This window comes from Ixodes scapularis, unplaced genomic scaffold (assembly GCF_016920785.2).
Source record: "Ixodes scapularis isolate PalLabHiFi unplaced genomic scaffold, ASM1692078v2 ptg003032l_1__unscaffolded, whole genome shotgun sequence".
In the NCBI taxonomy this organism is placed as follows: Eukaryota; Metazoa; Arthropoda; class Arachnida; order Ixodida; family Ixodidae; genus Ixodes; species Ixodes scapularis.
In genome coordinates, this window is record NW_024610290.1 from 35,054 (window position 1) to 58,421 (window position 23,368).

The 23,368-nt window shown below is 45.9% G+C and overlaps 1 protein-coding gene across 1 annotated transcript in view; it reads right to left on the minus strand.

The window, feature by feature from the left end:
- LOC120837668 (mitochondrial 10-formyltetrahydrofolate dehydrogenase-like) overlaps nucleotides 1–12,210 on the minus strand; it is a gene marked incomplete at its 3' end in the record, with an annotated part of 37,095 nt that extends 24,885 nt beyond the window's left edge. Inside the window, exon 1 of the mRNA XM_040207194.1 lies at nucleotides 12,140–12,210. The remainder of the gene's footprint in view (nucleotides 1–12,139) is intronic.
- Between the last annotated feature and the right edge of the window lie 11,158 nt (nucleotides 12,211–23,368).

A 23,368-nucleotide genomic window follows, 5' to 3' on the forward strand; every position in this document is an offset into this window, starting at 1 on the left:
CATGATTTTTTTCAAATTCAAGAATTCATTCAGAGCCATTCAGATTCACGCCGTGAATGTGAATGAAGGTGAATGAGCGAGTTCATGAATGAATTTGCTGAGGTATGCCCACTGGAGCAAGCGAAGAAAGCCGACGCTTTGAATGTTGGCTTGCATTTCGCAACTGAGGGCGTCGTGTCCACGGAAGAATTGCGACTCCTTGCTTTCTTCGCGAGAGAAATTTCGCACCGGGATTCTCGAGAAAGCCGTTCGTGATACATGTATACATACGCTTCTGGAAAAATGCACAAAAAAAAAGTGATCGGATGTCCTCCAGCGTACCGGTTCCGCTGACGGAAGACGACGTGATCTGACGACGCGGTGGGTCGGAAACAGAAGCGTGAATCTTGAGCGGCATTCTCTCGGTCTCCTCTCGTGAGTCCGGAAGCAATTTGGGCCGTTCCAAAAACATTCGAGTTCTAATAAATTGCGTCGGGAAATTGTTACCTCCGTTCTGGGAAGTCCATCGACTAAAGAATCGGTGCTTCGTTGTTCTATTTAGTAGCCAATAATCGATAATATTTCGCTTGCGAAGCACCGAAACAGTAAGCCACGCTGTAAGTAGTGAAGTTTAACACAGTTCGCCTTCTCATAAAAAAAAAAAAAATAAAAAAAAATGCAATATGCGGAAGAGGTTTCTGAAAACGTAAAAAGGTAGAGGTAAATTTTAGAGTATGTTTATATAGTGAATCGCTATAGATCACGTTCGTTTTCCCCGAAGATGTAACTAAACGCGAGAAAACCCAAAAAAGCCTCCGATCAGTCGTTACGACATAAAATGACATTTCAGCCGCCAGGCCCGTGTCGTTCGTGTGGAACGCGTGTGGAATTGCAGCCTTTGCCAGGTATATTCCTCCGCACTGACACCAGACGTGGCGTCGTTTTCTGACCTTTTTGAAAATAGCGAGAATGCGCGTGCATCGCTTTGATAGCCACCGAAGGTGCGCCAAAGCGGAGATTCCAAAAACCCATTTTATGACTTCACGCTCCGGAAAAAAGGCGTTTCTTCAGCAGTACTTTGAAAATGATTTCTTTGCAGGTTCCGTGCACAAGATTAAAAAAAAAAAATAAAAGAATCTTAATAATTGTGACCCTGAAGGGCAAATGCAGACGATTTAGGTGTTTTTGCTCAAATAGAGAACCGCTTCACTTTTTCTTCAAGCTAAGACTAGAAGCTCCGCCTTCAGCGCGATCTTTTTGCAATTGCTCACACAAGTGTGGACGCGCAGGAATGCGCAACCAAAGCACTGCGAAAGTCAGCGAGCTCGCACTCAAGGTAGAGCTTATAGTCTCAGCTTAAGGGTTAACGGACTTTATACATGTATGCACGCATCGAGGCAGCGTGGCATCACGTGATCTCACGCTTTTCTGCGGTATTGAGGTGCCAAATGCGGTGTCACGCGTTGTCACGTCTCATGGTACTGTGTCATGTGACGCCGTGACATCACCTGCCACCACGACCTCGCACTGTGAGTCACGTGAAACCGTTCCGTTACGCGACCTGACATGGCCTGACGCCGGTCATGGGGTAACGTCATTCGTATAGTATCACCGGTTACGTGACCACGTGACTGAAAGTGGCACCAAGACGTGACCTATGGTAGCATAGCCCGTTAAGTTTAGCAGACCATTATTGAGAAAAAGAGATAATCAAAGGTAGTCATATGAGTCGCCACATCACTTCCCTTTGATGGAAGTTAGACCACTATTTACAACGGCGCGAACGGTTTGTGTGACTTTTCACTGGCGCCCACATCTTCGCATAGCTGGAAATGAAGATACGACACTGAACAATTAGCGAGCCCGCTGACAAGATCAACAAAGTGACATGCAACCGATTGGACTTCAGTGCTTCGAGTCGCAGCTTCAACGGGAGTGAACGATTCCTGACGCCCACCGACCTTCCGGTTGCCTTCCTATTCGATTATGACGGGGCAGAAATCAGCTGCCCAGAAATTATTTTGCCAATTTTTCTTTCAATAAATGTGCGAATGACTCGGCGAGTCTATAAATTTATAAAATTTCGACAAAGTTAACGTGAAGTTCTTTCTTTACATTCTTTTGCATAATAATATTTCTATAGAAACAACCCCCAAGAAAAAAATTAATCGATGTCCTTCATCTGTTAGGTCTACATTTTGTGTAAGAATTGTGTAAATGTTCCTTTCACTAAATATGCATAGTGCCCCATTACGATGAATGTGTCAGTGTACTTTTTTGTTTTTGGAAATGTTCTTCTGTTCCTGCCCACTGCTGTCATGTGTAGGGGCGCAGGGGGCCCTCAAGCTGCACCACACAGCTTTTTCCCTAGCGTCCCATCTCACGATGTAATGTTGAGAGATAAATAATTTCACATTCAAATTCAAGTTAAACATCTGAAGAATAGGACCAAGTAAGGCTCAGGATATCTTTTTAAATTTGTTTCGATGATAAATGTTGACATTTCGAAATTCAAAACGATTTCGTTTCAGTCGGTATAGGAGTACTGAAGTTATCTCATTTCTATAGTGAAAAATTATTCGTGCCCGAAATAAAACATATTCCATCAGTGTATGTTTTTTTTGTTTTTTTGGGCGCAGATACACATCGAAGAAAAATTTCTTGGTTTGCAAATATTGCTCAAAATTTAAATTAAACTTAACATCATTGATGCGCTCTGAATTCATTTTTCTGCTCATTCGTTAGTTCAAAGCATCCATATTTTAAGATCTAAGGTAAACACCGTCATACCGAGAACTTGAAATTTAATCAATTGAAACTTCGATAAACGCCGAATTGGCGATAAAAATTAAACTCTAAAAATGACCCTCCGAATGTCGACAAAGATAAACTCTGAAAAGCTGGAACCATAAAGCTCGTATAAAGGGTGGAATAGAGGTTTATACTGAGAACATGATATAACACACAAGTTACCATAAGTTCAATTTCATTTATTGGAACACCTTGGACTCAAAGCATACCTTTTTCTTCAGAACAAAATGCTTTCGCAACGCTCGATTCGCTTACAACCGTCTGCTTTGTGCTTTGTGTTGGACAACAAGCATGCGCTGCTAAGAAGCAGTTGTCTAAAGAAGATATGCACATATACCAAAGAAGGTCGCTTGAATGTGCGCCCAAGAAAATTTCGAGATACTCCGTGAAGATGTCTCCTTGGATTGCCTTTTACGCGACCATTCAGCCCAAAAATCGCTATCCCAACCGCTAAATTCGCAGTACACGTTGGTTACCAGGCTATGCTTTGCAGCGAAGGTACCCTCACCGCTTTAAATGTCGAAAACCATGATTCCGCCCATATTCGGGCTGGCCGGGCTATGAACCTGCTGCCCACAGGGTTCACAGGAGTGACGATGGAGGCGCTTGACGCAGAAACGAGGCAGTTTGTCTCGTTATCAACGTGCGTTCCCACGGGGTCGATGCCGAAGGATGAACACCGTCCGCAGACCTCCCTGAGGCTGACCTTTCGATCTAGCCTGATCGTCGGAAAACCTCCACGGACACTGTAGCGGTGGCGCGATAGACCGAGGGAAAAGATGATGAGTCCCTTCAGCCTGTGCCACGAGTCAGCAAACGCATCTCTCGCGGCTTTCTTGAGAGCGGACAACCTGTGCTTCTTCGCGTCGTTGCTACACAATGAGAATGATGATGATGCTTGTAGCTCTCCTCTTTAGATGGGAGGGGGGGGGGGGGGGGGGGGAAGCCGTTGGGCCCACTTATGTAGCCCTCAGTGTTTACAATATTATTTCTCCTTCCACCAATTTAGTAGTTTCTCGCTGACACCATGGTGACGAATAGGTGTCCACCATCCACACTCTGTCTCCAGCCTAAAAATGAACGTCAGGATGGCGCAGGTTCTACAGGCCAGCGTCGATACGTTGTTGGTCTCAAATCCGAAGTCGGGCGAGCTGGCCGACCTCTTCTGCCCGTTGAGTGAGTATCTGGGCATCGCCTCTTCCGTTGTCAACAGGCTTGTGATGCAGCATTCAGTAAATCATCGCCGTCAGCTTTCTCCATGCACCAGCTAAAATGGTGTCACATTTCGGTAGTCTACTGAACCGCCGTGTTGTAGGCAAACGTGACGTAGGGCAACACCTTGCCCGCCGTCTTGTGCTCTACGTCGACGTGCTACTCGTTCATTGACATCATGTCGGCGATGGTCTTGTTTAGTCGCTCCGTCAGCCCGTTGGTTCGCGGGTAGTAAGCAGTGGTTCGAAGATGTCTGGTGTAGCTGAGCAGAAGAATATTTTAGCGTCAGCGGCGCTAAAAAAAAAACAAAAAAAAACGATGTTCTTCGGTCTGCAATTAAGATTTCCGGCGCTCCGTGACTAAGAAAGATAGACTCAACAAAAAACTTGGCGAAGGCTTTCGTTTCGGCGTATCGCGTAAGATAATAGTGAGCTTAAGTATTGCGTACACGAGCGAATCAAGCGCTGTGCGTTTGCGTTAGCGTTGCGTGTTCCAGACTGCGCGTGCGCGGAGCCCAAACTGCACAGCGTGGAGAACGCAACGCTAACGCAAACGCACAGCGCTTGATTCGCTCGGATACGCAATACTAAAACTCACTAATCTGTCGCCACGATTATCCACCGGTTTCCTGTCGTCGAAATTGGGAATGGTCCAAATTGAAAGAGCGCACATACTTGGTAGACACTGTGTTGGCAAAACTCGACCACTTATCACAAACTTTGCATCTTTCGAAGAAAAACAATCTGTCTTGTCAAACGCAAAGAAACTAAAAGGTACTACAATTAGCATCTCGGGAGATTTTTCAGGGTCAGTCCGAAAGAAAAGAAAACAATTTGGGACCTGGGAAAAGAACACCGTGATGATAATACTAGTGTAAACCTTCGATATAATATGCACTGTTCTTAAGCGATACTAGATACGTAAATGACGAAGCACATGGTCAAGTTGTTCAGACTTCTGGACAGGAAAAATGCTGCTCGACTTCAAGCATATCTTTTTTTTTTATTGTGAACTACCGGAGCGTTAAAAATAAAGTAAATGATTTCAATAGTTTGTTGTGAAGCCAACTGGGGTTCTTGCTACTGAATTATGGCAAGATAGTAATAGCATTAGTGATGACTAGGTATTTCCAAGCAACTACACATGTTACAGATACGACAGGAACCATTATGATGGGAACATTTTTACACTGGCAGATAATACTGTCTATTGCTCTCCCCTTGACATCACTATTAGGTCGTGCGAAGCTGCCTGGAAATCACTATCGCTCTGTCTTTGTTATAAACCGCCTGGAAGCTCTGCTGATGTCATCATTGAACTTTCTGAAAAAATAGAAACGATTCAGACGGACTGTCTTGTTATAGGTGGTGATTTTAATATACCTGAGGTTTCTTGGAATCCTTATATGCTGCAGTTTGGTCTGGTATCTGGAGTAGGACGGGAAATTATAAACAGGACGTGCACATCTGCGCTCTCACAAATTGTAGAAGAACCAACTAGAGGAAGCAATATTTTACACATAACGAACCAACCACTTTGGGGAAAGTCTAGCTTAATTCTACCTAAAATAAGTGTCTACCACGTCGTTGTTCGTGAAATGAATGTATCGTACGAAAACATTCAGCCAACCACTGCCCGGAAAATGTACAATTACGCCAGTGGAAATACTGGGGATATATGTTTTACCCTAGACGAAGATTTGCAGGAATTTAAAATTTTTTAGATTATCTTAGTGTTAACGATCTATGGTTTCTTTTCAAATCAAAAACTTCTTAAGTTGCGAGACCGCTTTGTTCCGTCTTGGTTACTAACAGCAAGACGCGCAAATGTTAAACCGTGGTTCAGTAAGGAGTTACGGGCACTTAGAAAGAGGAGACAGAGGGTGTTTACTCATTTTAAAAACAATCCATCTCCAGAGTGTACAGCGAAATTACGGGCTACCAACAAAGAATTTAAAAGAGCAATGGGTGAAGCAAGAACTAAATTTCTAAAGTAATTCCCACCGCGATTAAAAAAAAAAAAGAAACGTAGAGTTCCGAAGGTTCTTTAAACAAATGGAAAATATAAAGTATGCGTCCCACCATTTTCACATGACGGCGGTTCGAAAAAAAATAGCCTTTGCACCAGCAAACTGCCTAAACGACTTTTTTGGTTCAGTTTTTTCTCCTAACACGGTAAATTCTAATCAATCAAGCCCATCCAGAGTGAATATTGAAACCATGGGGTAGGTGGTACTTGACGAGCATAGAATCGCAATGCCACTACAGTGCTTGGGTGCAACCACGGCGGGATGACCGGACGGCTTGAGAGGTTGTATCCATAAAGTTGCATGTACGGTCCGTTTCACCCTCTCTGAAGGCGTTGTTCGCTAAATCATTGAGTATATGTTGCCTTCGCAGCGACTGGAAGATATAGCTTGTGTTGTCCCTGTACACAAATCTGACCTATAGGGAGCTTGTTTCTGATTCCCGGTCCATCTCTTTAACAAGTATTCTTTCTAAGACCTTGAAACATACTTTATTAACAAGCGTGATAAAACACATCAACGCGCACGCATTGTTTAATCCAAACCAGCATGGTTTTTGGCAAGGAGTATCACGTGTTACCCAACTAACAAAACTGTTCATCAAGTAATTGAAAAGTTTGATCAGCGAAGTTCCCTAGTATGTGCATTCATAAATTTTGAAAAGGCTTTTGACGTCGTACACCATAATTTGCTTGTCCGTCAACTACATTGCTTTAATATTAACTCCCACGTAGTTCAGTGGATTCCAAAAAGTTGAATTTAAGGTCTCAATATGTAGTTGCAAATGGAGGTGCACCTCAAGCTATTGATGTGACCTCGGGGGGCCCACAGGGGTCGGTTCTGGGCCCACTGCTGTTTTTAGTTGATATAAATGACGTTTCAGGAAATATTACTTCTCATAGTAGAGTGTTTGCAGATGACTGTGTCGTGTATCGAGACATTAGAAGTGTGGAGGACTGCAATAAATTACAACGCGACCTGCTCAGGATACAGGTGCCAAGAATGGAATATGAAACTAAACCTAGTAAAAATTGTACACATATGTTTTCCAAGACAAAAAAGATGCACCTGGGAAAGTATACACCTTTCACAGTACCCCCCAATACTTAGAAATATACCTAACATCCTCTTTGTGTTGGCATGGGCACGTAGATTTGGTAACAGCAAAAGCTTGTAAATTATTGGACTTTTTACGACGCAATGCTCGACAATTCCCGCAAAGTACGCGAGACTTGCTACACAAAACTTACATTAGATCCGATCTCGAGTATGGTTGTACAGTTTGGGACCCACCAGCAGCTATCGAGAGAAATAAACTTGAAAGAGTTCAAAACTTAGCAGCTAGATAAGTCTCTGGAAATTACAGCAGGCAATTTAGCATAACAAGTATGGAGCAATCCTTAGGTAGAGAATTTATCAGTGAAAGAAGAAGAAACTACGGCAAAAACTATTTAATAACGTCTATTACTGTAGAGTAGATATACACCGTGAAAACTTCATGTTCTCCCCGCATAACATATCTCATCGTGTCGATTATGAACTAAAGATCCGAGAATACAGATGTAACATACAAACAAGTTTGAATCATTTTCTTCCCCAAAACCATTAACAAATGAAACCAACTGTCTTCGCAGGTTCTAGACATTTTAGACAATGACGCTGTTTTCACTGCATTGTGAGAAGGTTTCTGTTGTTTCCAGTATATCCTCTTTTTTTTCTCTCTCAAAGTGTATGCATGTGCGTTTTTTGTTGCGTTTCTCCATATTACTTTAATGTATCACTTGGTGTACACCCCCCCCCCCCTTGTAATTTCATCTGGCGCTCTGGGTAAGCGAATAAATAAATAAATAAAATCCATTCCAATCTGCTAAAACGGTGAAGTCGAGGAGCAATCGGCTGGAGGAGTCCTTCCGACTTCGTCGGCAGTTTCTGGCGTCGTTGGCACTCATAACGCGATCGTGTGTACGAATGAACGGACTTTGGAAGCTTGGGCCAGTACTACTTTCTCACGAATCCTATCGACTGTCATGATATAGCCAAGGTAGTAGCTTGACGAAGAGGCTGCAGTGACGCCACGTAGTCGCCGGTGGTGCGGGGCTTGTGCCCCTGCAGGGCACGTTCGATATATGCGGGCAACACCCGCAAGGGTGCTTCTTTTGACCCCTTGCATGAGAATCGCCAGGTTCTTCACTTCAGGAAATTCGGTATCCGCTCGGTTGCTGAGTCGAAGCACGTCATCAACGAAGCTGACGAAGCTCACGTTGGGGCCTTAAACCCTTGCCTGTAGGAGCTCCTCAGTGCGTTCTCGCTGGAGCTGGGTCACAAACGCCTCGGCGGATTTCATATTAGCATGCATCCGAGGTGGTGATCGTCGCCTCGTGGATTTCATGCCAGGTACAGTATTTCTCAAAAGACTACTGACCACAGCGCGCGTGGCCTAAGCGGGCTCGCTCCCGTGCAGCGGCGCTCTTGTCGTGGCGCTCTCTGGGTGCGAAATATTTTCAGAGCGAGGGGGAACTTTGCTTTCGCGTCGCGCTCGCCTTGATAAAAAAATGGCGCAAAATTGCGAAAGTGAGGTTCCCCCTCACTGTCAAAAATCTCGCACCCAGCGAGCGTCGACGATAACAGCGCCGATGCACGGGAACGAGCCCGTTCCAGCCACTCGCGCGGTGGACTCCAAACTTTTGAAAAAGACTGTACGAGTTGTTTTGCAGGCATTGCTCTGGCGTCCATCCAGTGTGACGGACAACTCGCTCATACTGCTGCGTACAGCTGTCGATGTCCCCGTGTAGGTCGCCGTGGAAGGGCGTCGGGGTACGAGGTGCGACGGGCAGAAAAGCGACGGAGGATGCGGAAACAGGTGTTTCGGTCGGCTGGCGCTGCGGAAAAATCTCCGGGTACGTCGAATTTTTTCCTGGATGTTTCACCAATGGACCAAATTCCGACGGCTGGCCTTGAGTACGGCGGCTTGCTCGGGATTTTTCTGGCTCCAGACGAAGAAGTTCTCCGGGGCTTGAAATCGATCTGGCATACGGCGGATCCTCGGGGGCGTTCGAGTAAAATGACATAAAAAGTGACCCCGCACCTTCACCATAAATTTCGCGGAAGAAAAAGGATAGACGAGAGTATAAACTGAAAACAAAGGTTTCCTCAGCGACCTTGTGCCAGCAACCGAACAAAGGATGAGCGTCGAAACGGCAGAAGCGAACATCGCAGCGTCGGCGTGACTCAGCGGGCTGGAGCAAGATGCGAGAGGGAGAGTCTCTGAGTCGGCAAAACCACGTTCAGCTCCTTTTTTGCTGCAGTAATTTTTAATGTAATTTCGTTGCAAAATAATTGGAATGAATTACTTTAATTAGTTTCTTTTTTTTTTTTGATATGAATATAATACATAAACTGGAGCAATATGAGCAATATAAACTGAGCTGCCATTTTACCAGCATGAAGATTGCAAGTTTAACAAAATAGAAAACATTGTGAAGAGGAGAATAACCGAAAAGAAAACACGCTTTTTCGTTGATAGGTCACAAGAACCACTCGAAAAACGTGCGAGGCACAAACGAATATCCGAAAAACGCAGATCAAGAGGAGTTGTAGTAGGAGTTGTCTTCTTGATCTCTTTAGCGGAGGCAGACACTGCATGCTACTGAGCATGCGCACCACTAGCTTTGTTTGTCTGCGGAATTCCGGGCATCATTTCCGGTTGCCGTAAGCTAGCGGGATGGCGGGTGTGGTCGCAGCTTTCGCTGCCTTCTCAGCTGGCCGATCAACGGAGTGCACCTTCGTTCTTTTTATTAAATACAATATTTTAATTTCACATGGACTACCATAATTCGAGGTTATAAGAAATGGAAAGTCGTGTTGCAGAACATATTTGAAAACATCAAATCGTTCCTAAAGTAGCGTGAAAGTAATTTGTAACGTAACGAGTAAAGTATCCCGCTACTTTTCAGCGAAAGTAATTTCTAATGGTAATCCATTATATTTGAGGCTTGCTAATCTGTAACTGTAAGATTTTTTACATTTTTTTTTCAAGCAACGGGCACAAGTCTGCGTCCAGTCTATGTTATATTTTCACGAATCAGAAAAGTTTTTCTCTGGCGACAGTTGCAAAACAGAGCTGACAGGTATGCCGATGCTTGGAACGCTACAATCACTAACATAATGAAAAAAAACAGGGCGTGTCTTTGGATGTAGCCTCCTATATACTGACAAAGCGTGCAGATCGCCAGGAGTAGCGGCCGCCGAAATGTAAAAGGTGGAGCGGTACACGACGGATGAGAGGAGAGCCACGTGACTGTCGCCCCGCTGCGGCGAGACGCCGAAACACACTTGTCCCGAGCGAACAAGTGTGTTTACGGTCCACGCGCCGCTGCAAAAGCTGTGCGCTGACGTCCAGGTTCCCCGAGAAATTGCTCTTTGATGCTCTGTGCTACCAGATCTTCGCGCTCCAAATCTGCGTCCGGGCACTGTATGGCTCCGTCGTCAAACTGCCAGGCTTTGTGAGTATAGAGGACGCTATAGGGCTTTGGAACGCCGAACTTCCAACAGGCGCTTCATGCCTTCCGCCGTGCTTTGGCTGCGCGCGCGGGCTCAAGGCCGGTGCACGAGGCGCAGAAGAGTTGTGGAAGGCATGAAGCTCGCGCTAGAGGCAAGACAAATCAAGCTCCTTTCTGCCGCTTTTACCGTGTTATTAAAGAGTTTTAGTACATTGTCTAGTACCGGTAACGATACCCCATTCCGCCGCCGGCTTCGCGCATACGTCGGATCGTTATCGGGTATTAGAGAGTTTTAGCTTACCGCGTACCGGGCGACCGCCGGGGTTACCGCGACCGCGACCATCGAGCCGGTACCGGACCGAGAGCGTAGCGGGTAAAGAACGTTTTAGCATACCGTAACCGCTCCTGACCGCGCCTATGGAAGTTTCTTCTTTCTCCAACGGCTGGAAAAAGTCATGATGATGATAGTGAATACCGGCGTGGTTCGTTTTTAAAGCGGTACATTTATTTGGACAAATGCCGCATAAAAAGCCACTTTTAAAAAATATTTTCCCATTACGAGTAGTTATAGTGGTACTTCCTTGGTATACGACCAAGTAACTTAATTTGTCAGCTAAGCTGTTGGATACTGGTCGCGCCTCAAGCCGGTACAGCCGGTACGATGCTCGTCCAGATCGAACCGGGCAGGGACGGGGATTTGAACCCAGTGCTCTGAGTTCTGCAGCGCGAGCTTTCGCTACACGTGCTCCGAGCTGTGGTGCGTTAGCCCACTCGGCCACCGTTCTCCCACGAATGCAAAGCAAACAGCATCATCCTGTACGCTGCTTGTTTGCATTCGCAGCTCCATTGCCATCAGCACCAGTCTCTAATGTCGGCTAGGTGGCTCAGGTTGCCGCCCGAAACAAGGGGCATAGCAGTTACCATCCATCTATTCAACCGGCCTGTCCGGCGGCCATGGAAGCCCGGATTTTCGCTATGGACCTCGGGTAGGCGAAAGCCTTTATAGGCCAACCAGAGCCGCTTCACTTGCCCTTTCCCATGTTATGTGGTGCGACGATTGTTTCTAGACGCCTCCCCCGCCATTCCAAAACAGTAAGTGATTAGTCTACGCCGGCCGTCGGAGCCGATGCTCGGCAGTCGCCATTGACGGTAAACGCGGTAAACCGAGTAGCGTGGCATAATTGGCGCATGCGCAGTTCCGCAGTGACGGTCGCGGTAACCCCCCGGTCGCCCGGTAGGCGGTAAGCTAATACTCTCTATTATCAGAGAGTTTTAGGGAACCGTTTTTGCACGTCCGATACGGTGCGATGGCCCCTCTGGTACAAACTGCGCATGCGCGAGTCTTCTGCGGTAGCGCATGCGCAGTTCGTACCGGACGGCGCATCGCGCCCTATCGGATGTGCAAAGACGGTTCCTTCAAACTCTCTAATATCGGAGGTATTGCAACGGATCGCAAAAGCTCCGTATGCTGATTACGCACATTCGTCACAGTTTCACTGTTGGCAGCTTGCGGTCTTTACATCTCTCCTGGTATAAACGACCTACTGGAGATAATTTTTTTTTAAAGAAGTCAAGGGCAGCCGCGAATGATAAAATATATAATCATACGCACTTGTCTTCTTGTCATCGACCGAAAAGAGCTCCTCATTGAAGAAAACATAAATTACGTCTTCCGGTGTCCCGTACACAACTGCACACGTTCGTGTAATAGCTCAGCTAAAGATAGCCTATCGTTCCAAATATCTTATCCGGGTTACCTCGTTGCCTGGGCATGAGAGCCCAAAGTGCGCCGCTTGTTTTGCTTGGGTTTCTCCGGATGGGCTTCACCAACGCTGAGGATACGCGACCCCGCACAAAAAAAAAAAAAAAGTAAATAAAGGACATTTTAAGTACATGTAGATATGAGACCTATCTAAAAACAAAGAAAACTCCGAAAAAAATGTTTTCATTTAAACCTAGCTTGACCAAATGCCTTCCTACAATAAAACTGTCTTAGAGAAAACGTTTCTTTATTGAATGAAACGGCGTTCCACTTATTCGATGAAAGTGAGTTCGAAGAAATGTCCCCGCGCAAAATAAAACTGCGTTCGAAGAAGTATTTTCTTATCGAATGAAACGGCGTTAAATCACGAGCTTCCTTATTCGAAGAAATGGCGTTCAATGAAATGTCCACTTGTTTAATGAAACAGCATTCGATAAAGTGCCCCTCTTATTGCACGAAACTGCATAGATAAAATACCTCGTAATCGAAGGCGTCGAAATTGGGTTGTGTGTGTATGTGTTACACAGCCTAGAACTTGGTCTGCCTCAACGGGCGACGAGAAGACAAGGCCTGCGCGTGACGCCATCGTCGGTGGATCGCCTCCCCCCCTCCCATTTTTTTTTTTCGAGGCGTCAAGAAAAAAAGGGGGAGGGGATCCACCGATGATGACGTCACGCGCTGGCCTTTTCTTCTAGGCGTCATTGGTACGGTATAGCGATTCATGACGTCACAGATTTGCCAGACGCCCTATGCTCCGAGGCTACATTCCTGCTGGACCAACGGCTGCCTGTCAACCACTCGTGACTGGTTAGGAGGCGGTCACGTGTTATAACTTGTAAGGCTGTTGAGGGTGCCTTAAAAACAACTATGCACCATATGCCGCTACACACCCACACTCAAGCGGTGAATGGCTGACGGTTGATTGGTAGAGGGGGCATCCAACTTCCGTATCGCTGTCAGCTTACAGCCACCTTCTCATGACTTTGCAGATTACTTAACCTTACATACTTGGAACCGCGGCATCTTTGAAGGGATGGTATTTATAACTAATTTTAAAGTGAGTCTCACGATTTTGCGTGTATCAAGATAGTACATTATTTAGGTACAGACAGAAATTCTTAAAAAATACGAAAGAGCGATGGCGTCTACAAATGTTTTGCGGCATAATACCGAGAGGAACCGCCGAGCTTCCATCACGGACTTCCTCTTCCTCCACGCCACAGTTATGACGGACGAAGGAGACGAGATCGCAAGCGCTTAGATCCAGCGACCACGTGAGCGTACACGGGAAATAGTGCAGTCCCTACTCACGTTGCGGATGGTACCGTGTGAAGCGGGCAAGTGTTCCGATTGAGCGTTGCAACGTCGTCTTCCACCCGAACGTGGTCAGAACGGAGCGTCCGGAGTGCAGAGTGGGAAAGTGTGGGTCGTCGCCCCGTCAAACGTTCCGGGCCAGACACTCGGCGCAGCGCAAGAAACGAGGACAAGAGCGGCAGCCCAGGCTGGACCGGTTCCGACCGGCTCCGAAATAGCGGTCGGCATCGCTTCGGAGACCCGCCTCGGAGCGGCCACGACGTTTAGGCTATCATTTGCCCATTATATTCGTCCTTGGTTACATTTATTTCTTTCACCGAAAGGCCAACGGAATGATCACGCACACGCGGACAAATAGAAGGCCTTCAGAGAACTAGTCAAGGGGGGAAAAAACGGGGGTTAACCAGACGGGTTTCTCCCAGGAGAGTTGCTCTGTCGGGCGATAAGTCCATGCTGATGTAGATGCCAGAGGAGGCGCTTCACAAGGCGGGACACACGCACACGCGAGAAGCAGGCTATTGTTCTGCAAGAAGGGCAACAGTTCCGCCCACGAAGCAGGCTATGCGCAGTTGTTCTGAAGGAATGAAAGCTAGATCGAAACTAAAAACAGCCCACAGCACCTAGAGGTCCCCAGACGTCCATCACAAGTGGATTCACGCAGCGCCACCTAGGTTGTGTCAGCATCGTCACAGCGAGCGCAAGGCAACGCAAAGACCGACGCGTCTGCCATTCACTCTCGCCGAGCTTCTTCAGCACGGGACCACTAGCCGCGATTTCATGCGCTGGCCTTGTCTTCTAGCTGACAATTCTCATAAGGGCTGTACTGTACATCCAAACAGAAGACTTCAGAAAGTTGGAAACAGCACAACTCGTCCGTGTTTTTTTATACCGTGGCGAAAGTTTACCTCCCCCAACATCCGCTTCTGTCCATCACAAAAGCCCAGAGCTGTGGTTCTCAACCATTGATGGTTGGTGCACTTTTTGTGGATCGGCGGAGATGATGGAGGACCCCGTTCGCGGTGAGGGGAAGTGAATGCTACAGGTTAATTATCATAGTGATTTAGTAAATGGATATAAGTAACGGCTAGTGTGAAGGAAGACTTCACTCGGTGACACATACACTCCAAAAAACTCACTCAAAAATTTAATCGCTCCTCCTCAATCTGAAAAAAAAAAATACAACTTTAATGGCGTTTTACTATAGTCCATTGCTACTCAAGAAAGTAGGGCGAGGGAAAGGAAGGCCAGGGTGGAGAAAGCAGACGGAACGATGGAGAGGAGCGGGGGAAACCTCCTCCTCCCTGTAGCGTTCTGTCTGCTTTCTCCTCCCCGGCCTTCCTTTCCCTCGTTCTACCTTCTTGAGTTACAACGCACTCTAGTGCGGCACGGTTTTGCGGAACCCCAATTGAGAACCATTGACCTAGAACATGTTTATCACTCGCGTCCGGACAGACACTCACACGCTCTGTTGGTTGTCGATGAATCGCTCGAGGCCTCCGCTGCTGTTGAAGTCCCGAAAACGGGAAAAGGAAGGATACGAAGGCGAGGCAGACAAGATGGACAGTCACACCATTGGCAGATCGCGTTTGACGTCAAGTCTGACGAGCAGAGACGTCAAAGAAAAAAAAAGGCATGCAAGGAGGAAAGCCGTGCCGTTTGCCTGGTGGATGTCCAAACAAAATACGTTCTGACTTTAATATGGAGGTCAAGTGGCGCTTCACGCGCTCTGAAGTATCCTCTTTGGGCATCCCTTCAGACTGAAACGCGGCTCCAATTTTGTTGATTTACGTTGATTCGTGCTAGAAAACTCTCGCTTTGTCTGTATTTCCTCGCTTCGGACAGCGTTATGACAAAGAATATTGTTTCGTGTAACGTAAAATTGAGGTTGAAGTTAATGTCAGAGCTGAAATTTATCGTTCAAAGTTGGCGCAGAGGCATCCCATGCAAGGTGCAATGATAGTATAAACACTTTTAAGCAGCTGTGCATGGGCGCCGCCATAACAGAGCTTCCTTTTTTTTTTCTTATTCCGTTTCCTTTATCATTATTTTTATTATACTCATTTTATATTCTATTATGTCCTACTCTCCAGAATTGGCCTTTGTGAAGGCACGTCAACGCCCGTTTCAGTGGATCGGTATCTCGGTCAAACAAGACAAGGTCAGAAATGGCTGTAATCTGGCGCGTTTTTAAAGCGTCTATAACTAGCTTCTTGCTTAACGAAGTCAGGTAACGTAATCGTATGAAGCAAGGGCACAAACGTGGCCGCGCCTTGCGACGCCGGGCTGCAGCCAAGTATATATATATTTCTCTTTCTTTTTTATTGTCTAGAAAAACTCTAGATATATATAAAAAAATTTTTTCCAGATTTTACAATTTGAGTTTTGTATACTATCCTCGTGGGTTCCTTTTTTCCTGTCTCTACGTCGTTTGACAAACACCTGGTGCCTGGCTTGATGTGACGAGCCGCCAGGTGTCTGCCTTCCAAACATTCTTATATGGGGCCAAGTACCCCCATAAGAATACTAGGGGGTGGGAAGGCGCTGGCCCCTTGACCCCGGTTCCAGCGTCCCTGGCCGTGCCAACACCAGATAACAAGGCCAGAAGGCTGCACCTACAAGATAACATAAAGACGGAAACGCGGGGCACGGATAGACCGATCTCACTAAGCATTCCACGCATGCGTGACGCCGCCATAACTATAGTTCACATGGGACAGGCACGAGATGGCTCGTGCCGTTTTGCTCGGCTCGCGCAGAGCTCCAGCGCAGAGCTCGCGCGTGCAGAAAGACTACAGTTGCCAATAAAGCCATTAAATGCGCCTTGCTGGGAGTATCGGCACTCTGTTCCCCGATATTGTTGTAGGCGATGCCATCTTGGTGACTGTGCAGAGCAGACGGAACTGACGATAGTCATGATTCAAAAGTGCGAATTCTTCAGCACTAGAGTCAATGTTAGAAAAATCATGTAGTACTTCTTTGCTCTGTCGCTAACTGTTAAGACATCTGTGGAGGAGGGAAAAGCGTTTCCTGTGATTTCAGATAAAGCTTTAGATAACTGGCAACCATGATTTTAAGCCACAAGATGGGCAAATGTCGTTACTCTGAAGCGTAGTTTATTTAGTGGCACTAGTTTTCATGATCTACCATGATCCATGCCGGCAGCGGCCGCGTAACAAAACACACAGGTGGGGTCGGTTTTTTGGGCACGAGTGCTGGATCAGCGTTGACTCTCCGAAACAGGGGCTGTAGTACTTACACCGCTTGTTGAGAATTAAAGGAGGAGAAAGAGCGCACGGACGATTGGGGGGGGGGGGGGGGGGGGAGAGAGGAGGGGGGGGGGGGGCGCGCAGGGCTTCGGCATGCCTGTAATACCCCATTCACACGACCGTAAAGGTACCTTTAGCTAAGGGACCTTTATTCTCTGCGGCCAATCGATTAACGATATTCCGCGCGTGGCTGTGTGCTCGCGACCCAAGAGCATGGGCTGATTCGCCGATAGCAAAGGGACCTATGTTAAAGGTACTTTATGTTGACCTAGTGAATGGGGTATTAGTCAGTATTCCATAAACGGCCATCCGAACCAGTGCACGTCTCGGGTTCTTACCTCCACATTACTTTGGTGCCAAAACCGCCGAGAGTACTTGGACCGCCTACGCAGGACCCATGGCGTTGTCCGTTCCGCCGTCACCAGGACGATATCCCAGCTGGACGATCTTATCCAGAACCGCACACAACAGAGCCTGACTTGCAGCTCCTGCTCGACTATCTCACACAGAAGCAAAGAAGCCTAGCCGATCTGAACCGTGATATCCTGACCTCAACAACCGATGGCGGCTTGGAGAACGAGATCGAGAGAGTTGAGGACTATCGTACGGGGATCAGCCACGGCATCACGCGCCTTCGGTACACACTGGACAAACTGAAACAACTCATAAACATCGCCATGCGTGTTGCAAACATCCCAACCGACAGACTGCAGCCAAGAAGCCTCCCTCACACAACGGAAACCCTGAGCAACCTTTTTCCCACCGGAGCTGTCCCTCCAGCACCAGCTTGTGGCAGTCATCGCACGGACCCTCCCTTAACTCCAGGTACCTACCTTTGCTGGAAACATCACTGATTGGCAGGGATTTTGGGACCATTTTGATGTCACGATTCACAGAAATGCCGATCTCACTCCCATTGAGAAATTTAAGCACCTCATGACATACCTCACTCGCAACGCAAATTGGGCTGTCGAAGGCATTCGTCTCTCCGAGCAGAATCATGACATGGCAGTTCGTACACTTTATGACAAATTTAGAAGACACGATATCTTGATCGACGAACATATTAACTAGCCACTGAATCTCCCGAAAGTAAGCAGCTCAAGAAACGTCGACCCTACTTCGTCAGCTTTTCGACGCGATTGGCTTCCGCACAACATCTCTAGAAGGCTTAGATGTTTTGCCCAAAAATTACGCGGTGGTCATTCCTCGTGAACTGCTGAGAGCTGTCCCCGAAGATCTAGCACTCATGTACCACCAAAAACTAAAGGAGAGCGCGACAACAGCCAGCCCCAACGCGCTCGAATGACGCCAAACGATCAAGTCAAGGTTATCATGACGTTTCTTCAAATCCAGATAGAGATACAAGAGGAAGCATGCATGGAACAGGCCATTCGGGCATACGAAGGCACACCACCTCAGCCGAACTTAAAAACTCAGTTCATATCAAACAATACATCTGCACTGGCACTGACCAACGAATCAGTTCAATACGCCGAGTACAGGGATGGGCAAAATAGATGCAAATATGTATAGAGATACAAATAAAATACTTCGTCAAAAATGTATTTAATTACAAATATAATTACATTTAAAAAAAAAAGCATTTAAGTACAAGATACAAATACAACTAAATGTATTTGGTCTCCTCCAAATACTTTTCCAGACACATTCCTCGAAATTTGCGTCAGCGACTTCAGGGCATCTGCAACGGGTTTCTGGGTATCTCATTTTAATTTTGCATCGCACACTCGGGAGTCAGTGTGCGAGGCTCTAGTAACGTAATAGAAATATAATCACAAAAAAAAATGTAATCAGCTTGGACGTAATAAGTGAAAAAAGTACAGAGCTTCAAGCAGCTTTTTTTGTCGATTACATTTTGGTATAAACCAACAAAAAACCGAGAAGACCAAGACGCGCAGCGCTAGCCAGAGACTTTTTTATTGTTGCAACACGCACCGGTTACGAAAATCTGGACGACCCGCGTATTTAGAATGTTCCACGCAAAAATATGGATGGAAATTAAGCTGGAAAGCATCACAAGTTGTCACAGACACTTATTTAGCCAGTCTGCCTGTGAACGTCGATTTCGTCATTGTTCTGGACTAGCACTGTAATCACAAAGTCACTGAACGCGTGTGCTTGATTAGGAGACACTGCATTCGGTGCAGAACGTGGTTTTCTTCCTGCTCTGGACAGTGACAATAAATTTGAGGGATACATTTTCGCCCACAAAATTGTATTTAATTACAATTGTATTTGAAATACCTACGTTTTTAGTATTTAAATAGACATGTCAAACACATTACCAAATTTGTAAGTAAATACAAGTGCAAAATACACAAAGTATTTGAAACACGTATTTCAAATACTTGTATTTGAAATACTGCCCATCCCCGGCCGAGTCCTTTCGCGTCCGCTCTACGGCTCCGCCGAACACAACGTTCAGAGCTGTCAGGTTACATTATCGACGCAGCAGAAACAATCAAGGCTCAAACGGGCACGCTGCTGCTTTAAGTGCGCCAAACGCAATCACATCGCCCGTGCCTGCCGCGCAGCAAGGAACCTAACTTGTACCACTTGCGGAGGGCACCACCTGACCATTCTATGCAATCTTTCCTGACCCCCTCAAGCTGCGCAATGCATCGGCCAATCTGGAGAAGTCTCTACTCCAAACTCTTATTATACTCCGCGACGACTTTTCTTGGCAATGCAGTGGAAGGTACGTCCCGCATCCCCTCTCTCATTTTGAGTGTACGCAGGCTCTCCTCCTCCCCCATTTTCGGGGAGAGGAGGAGAGCCTTCGTACACTCAAAATGGGAGAGGGGACGCGGGCCTCTACCTTCCACTGCATTGCCAAGAACCGAGTATAGTGTCCCAACGAACGCGGTAAAGCAAGGACCATCAGTTCTACTTCAAACGGGCCAAGTGTGGGCGTCTTCGCTCTAGCAAAAAGTCCTTGTTTGAATATTGCTGGACAGCGGCTGTCAAAACACTTCCGTGCGTCGCGACGTCTAAAAAAATATTTAATTACACAGCTCTTGGAAACGAAGAGCTCACCGTATTCACGTTTGGTAACGCTCAACGACCTTCACGCTATCATTGTCGACAAGTTACCAATGAACTATCGGGTCGCACCACCGGCACACGAATCAACTTGGAAGCATTGGAGGAGCCAGAAATCTGCACTGTCAGCAGTCATCCGATCGACGAAGAGCTGCAAGCTCGACTCCACTCTGAAAGATGCTGAGCGCCGATATTGTGCCGGAAGGTGTGCTATGCCGAAATGAGTCATTCCATGCTAAAGGAGACGGCGATTTTCGTCATATTTTGGATATGCTTGAAAAAAACTAATATGAATAAAGACACGCCTGAAAGTAAAATGGCTAAGTTTGAGGGCTGAATTACGTTTATTTTTGCTGACGTCATGCTCCAAATTGAAAGGAAACGGAGAAAACCTTCTGTACTTAAAAAAAATGCCGAAAAAAATGAGATTTTTTACCATATAAATTTAAGTTTGCATTCAATCGAACACTACTATATTCTATCTTACCTTAAAAGGAAAACACCTTACGCCGCCATTTTGTGTCCAGACAGGCACTCCAGTCCCAAGCAAACTCTTAACATTTCTTGAATTGTTTAGTAATCTTGAAATTAGAATTTGATTAAGAAACTTTTTGTTACTTATTTTTCTGAACCTTGTGCTCGACTAGATTGCATTACAATTCTAAAATATTATTCGGACAATTTTTTTTTTATTAAAATGGGAATATGTCGCTTTCTTCAAAAACAACCATATTGAGGGTGAAAAGAAGAAGAGAGCCATGTGGACAACGGTGCTCGCATTTTCTGAAATAGCCGAAAGTTCAACCGACCCCTTCTGTTCAACATATAAAAAAATTTGAAAAGTATCTTTTTGTTATTTCGGAGAAATTTATTTTTTAAATAGGCGGCAGAACGGCATCGCCTCCAGGCGTCCATCTCGTCAGCAACGCACGCCGTCGTCTGCTACGGTCAAGTGAAACACTGAATGTGGTCCTTAATTTCGTTAATTATATTTGTATATATAGCTAACGCTGAGAATCCTGGCATTATGACATGTCTACTTATAGTAACTACAGAGTGCATATTTTTTTGCTACAAACAATATGTACGGCTGCGCCTCCAAGTTGAATAGCGACAACTCTAAATATTGTTTGGGATACTTTTTATCAAAGGCAAAATAAAGCACATTTGTAGCTCACCGGCGTTTTTCTTTTTTTCGTCTTTTCTTTCTTATGCACATAAATGTAAAATATAGTCCAGAAATACTATATCAGATTTAGAATATCAGTGTTTCATTAGCTTTCAGTTCATGTCATAGGCTCGAACACTGCGCACGTTTGGAACGTCACCGGTATGATCCGTCTGCTGCAATGTCTTCAAATTCGCGCGCAAAACTCTTCCTGTTTGCTGTATCAGGGTTTCATATTAAATACCACGTAATAATATTCGTTTGGCACGCTGATTGGAAGGCTTTAATTCCACATTTCACGTGCTCAGGTGACGGGAGACAAAGCCATGGTCTGCTAGCCGAGTTTGTGAATGCAGACGGTTTGTCAGAGTTGGGTAGCAGATGGCGCGTTTTCACTTTTCGGTCATACTGCGTTTGCTTGTAAAAAATGAAATAGTGGACGCGGGAGATCGTCAACGATGCCGAACAATAACGGTAATTCAGCTTCCCCTTCAACGAAAAGGTATTGTGGTACAAATACATAGTCCAACTGAAAAACAGAGTGAAACATTGGAAGAAGCAGAACATAATAAATGGATTTTTCAGGCCAACGCACATTCAAAGGTTATGACACAGCAGAAGCATGTTGCGTGTTTACCGCTTGTTAAATATATGTCTACGCTATATAAACAACATCCGTATTGTGCCCCTATCTAAAACCCCTAAATACAGGTATTCGCTTACCTTTCCTGGTATATTGAGGCGTTATCTGAGTGACATTTGTACCCTATTTATGCCTCGGAACAGCACCGCTGTTAGCATGTAGGACTAGAGTTGACCAGAAAAAATGTCATAACTTATAGTGCATAAGAAAGAAGGCTCATTTTAGAACAGAGTGTTCACATATATACCAACATCGATCCTTTTTAATTCCAGTCCTGTTGATTCCGCAGAGGATTGTTCGTTCGGCCCAGGGAGTTGCTATCTCAAACACTATGTACGAAAAACATGGGTCAAGCTGTTTTCAGACTTGCCACACAACCAACAGGATGTTATTTGTCGTTGTGGAAAAAAACTCCAGTCTATTATCACGGGCATTTGCGCACGCCATTTTGACATGTAATTTTCTAAGTACATGACACACACCGTGCACTTCCAAGATGTGCGTGGACCACTTCGCGAAACACAGAAGACCATGCCGTGGAACTTTTGTTATTTGTAACACTTTTGGCGCGAAGGGTGAGCTCTTTCACTTTGTTTCTGGTGACAGGTTATTTCCCAATTGTTATATATAGTGTGCAAGTCTGAAAGAGGCATCCGAGCTCGACGGCGACAGAGCAGCTCAAATGTCATCCGGGGAGAATGTTGCGGATACACCTTACGGCCCCAAAACAGAGGCTTCAGGAAGCAGAAGGCATCCCGCAAAGGACGGCAAGAACCCTAAGCCATCCAAGAGCAGAATCGCGGGATCCATTTCCTGCGTGGATTCCAGTGCCAGTCTATCCAAATATGTCACAAATTGAAATTCCCGGAGAGGAGAAATCATTGCTGCGCGATTGTAAGTCTTTTGTGGATAGCCTTCGAGGAAAATTTCAAAGCTCGATGTCCAGACAAGAAAAGCTGTTAATTCTAGCACTATGCCCGCCATCATGGACAATTCCCGAAACTAGTGGATATTTTTGTTGCAGCAAGAAGGTAGTGTGATCTGCCAGACGACTCAGAGACACCAGAGGAATTCTCGAAAAACCCGATCCACAAAAACATCGCCCACTGTTCTCATACGCGAAAACCTCAATTAAGGTATTTTACCAAGATGACAGGTTATTGTACTGTCTTCCTGGAATGAAAGACGTCCTGAAGGAAATGAAAAGCGGCTTCTTTTGTTGAACCTAAAGGAAGCTTTCATGCAATAGAAAGAAGAAAATCCAGACCTGCTACCCTCTTATTCAACCTCCGCATCTCTGCGTCCCCCCTGGTGTGTGTTAGCAGGCTCAGCTGGCACACACTCTGTTTGTGAGTGCGAGTATTACCAAAACGCCAAGCTTATGCGGCATGCGTTGAAAATAAAAGAAACCTGTGGCGACCTTAAGGGTTTAACCGTTTGTTCGATCGAAGAAGAAAGCTGCATGATGGACACCTGCTCGATATGCCCAGGACGGGAACCGCTCAAATATTTTCTCCATGGCAAGACTCCCGAAGACGACGAAATGAAGTACAAGCGGTGGGTTTACTCGGACAAGTGCCTGCTCATGACAGTTGTATAGTGTACCACAAGAGTAGTCTAGA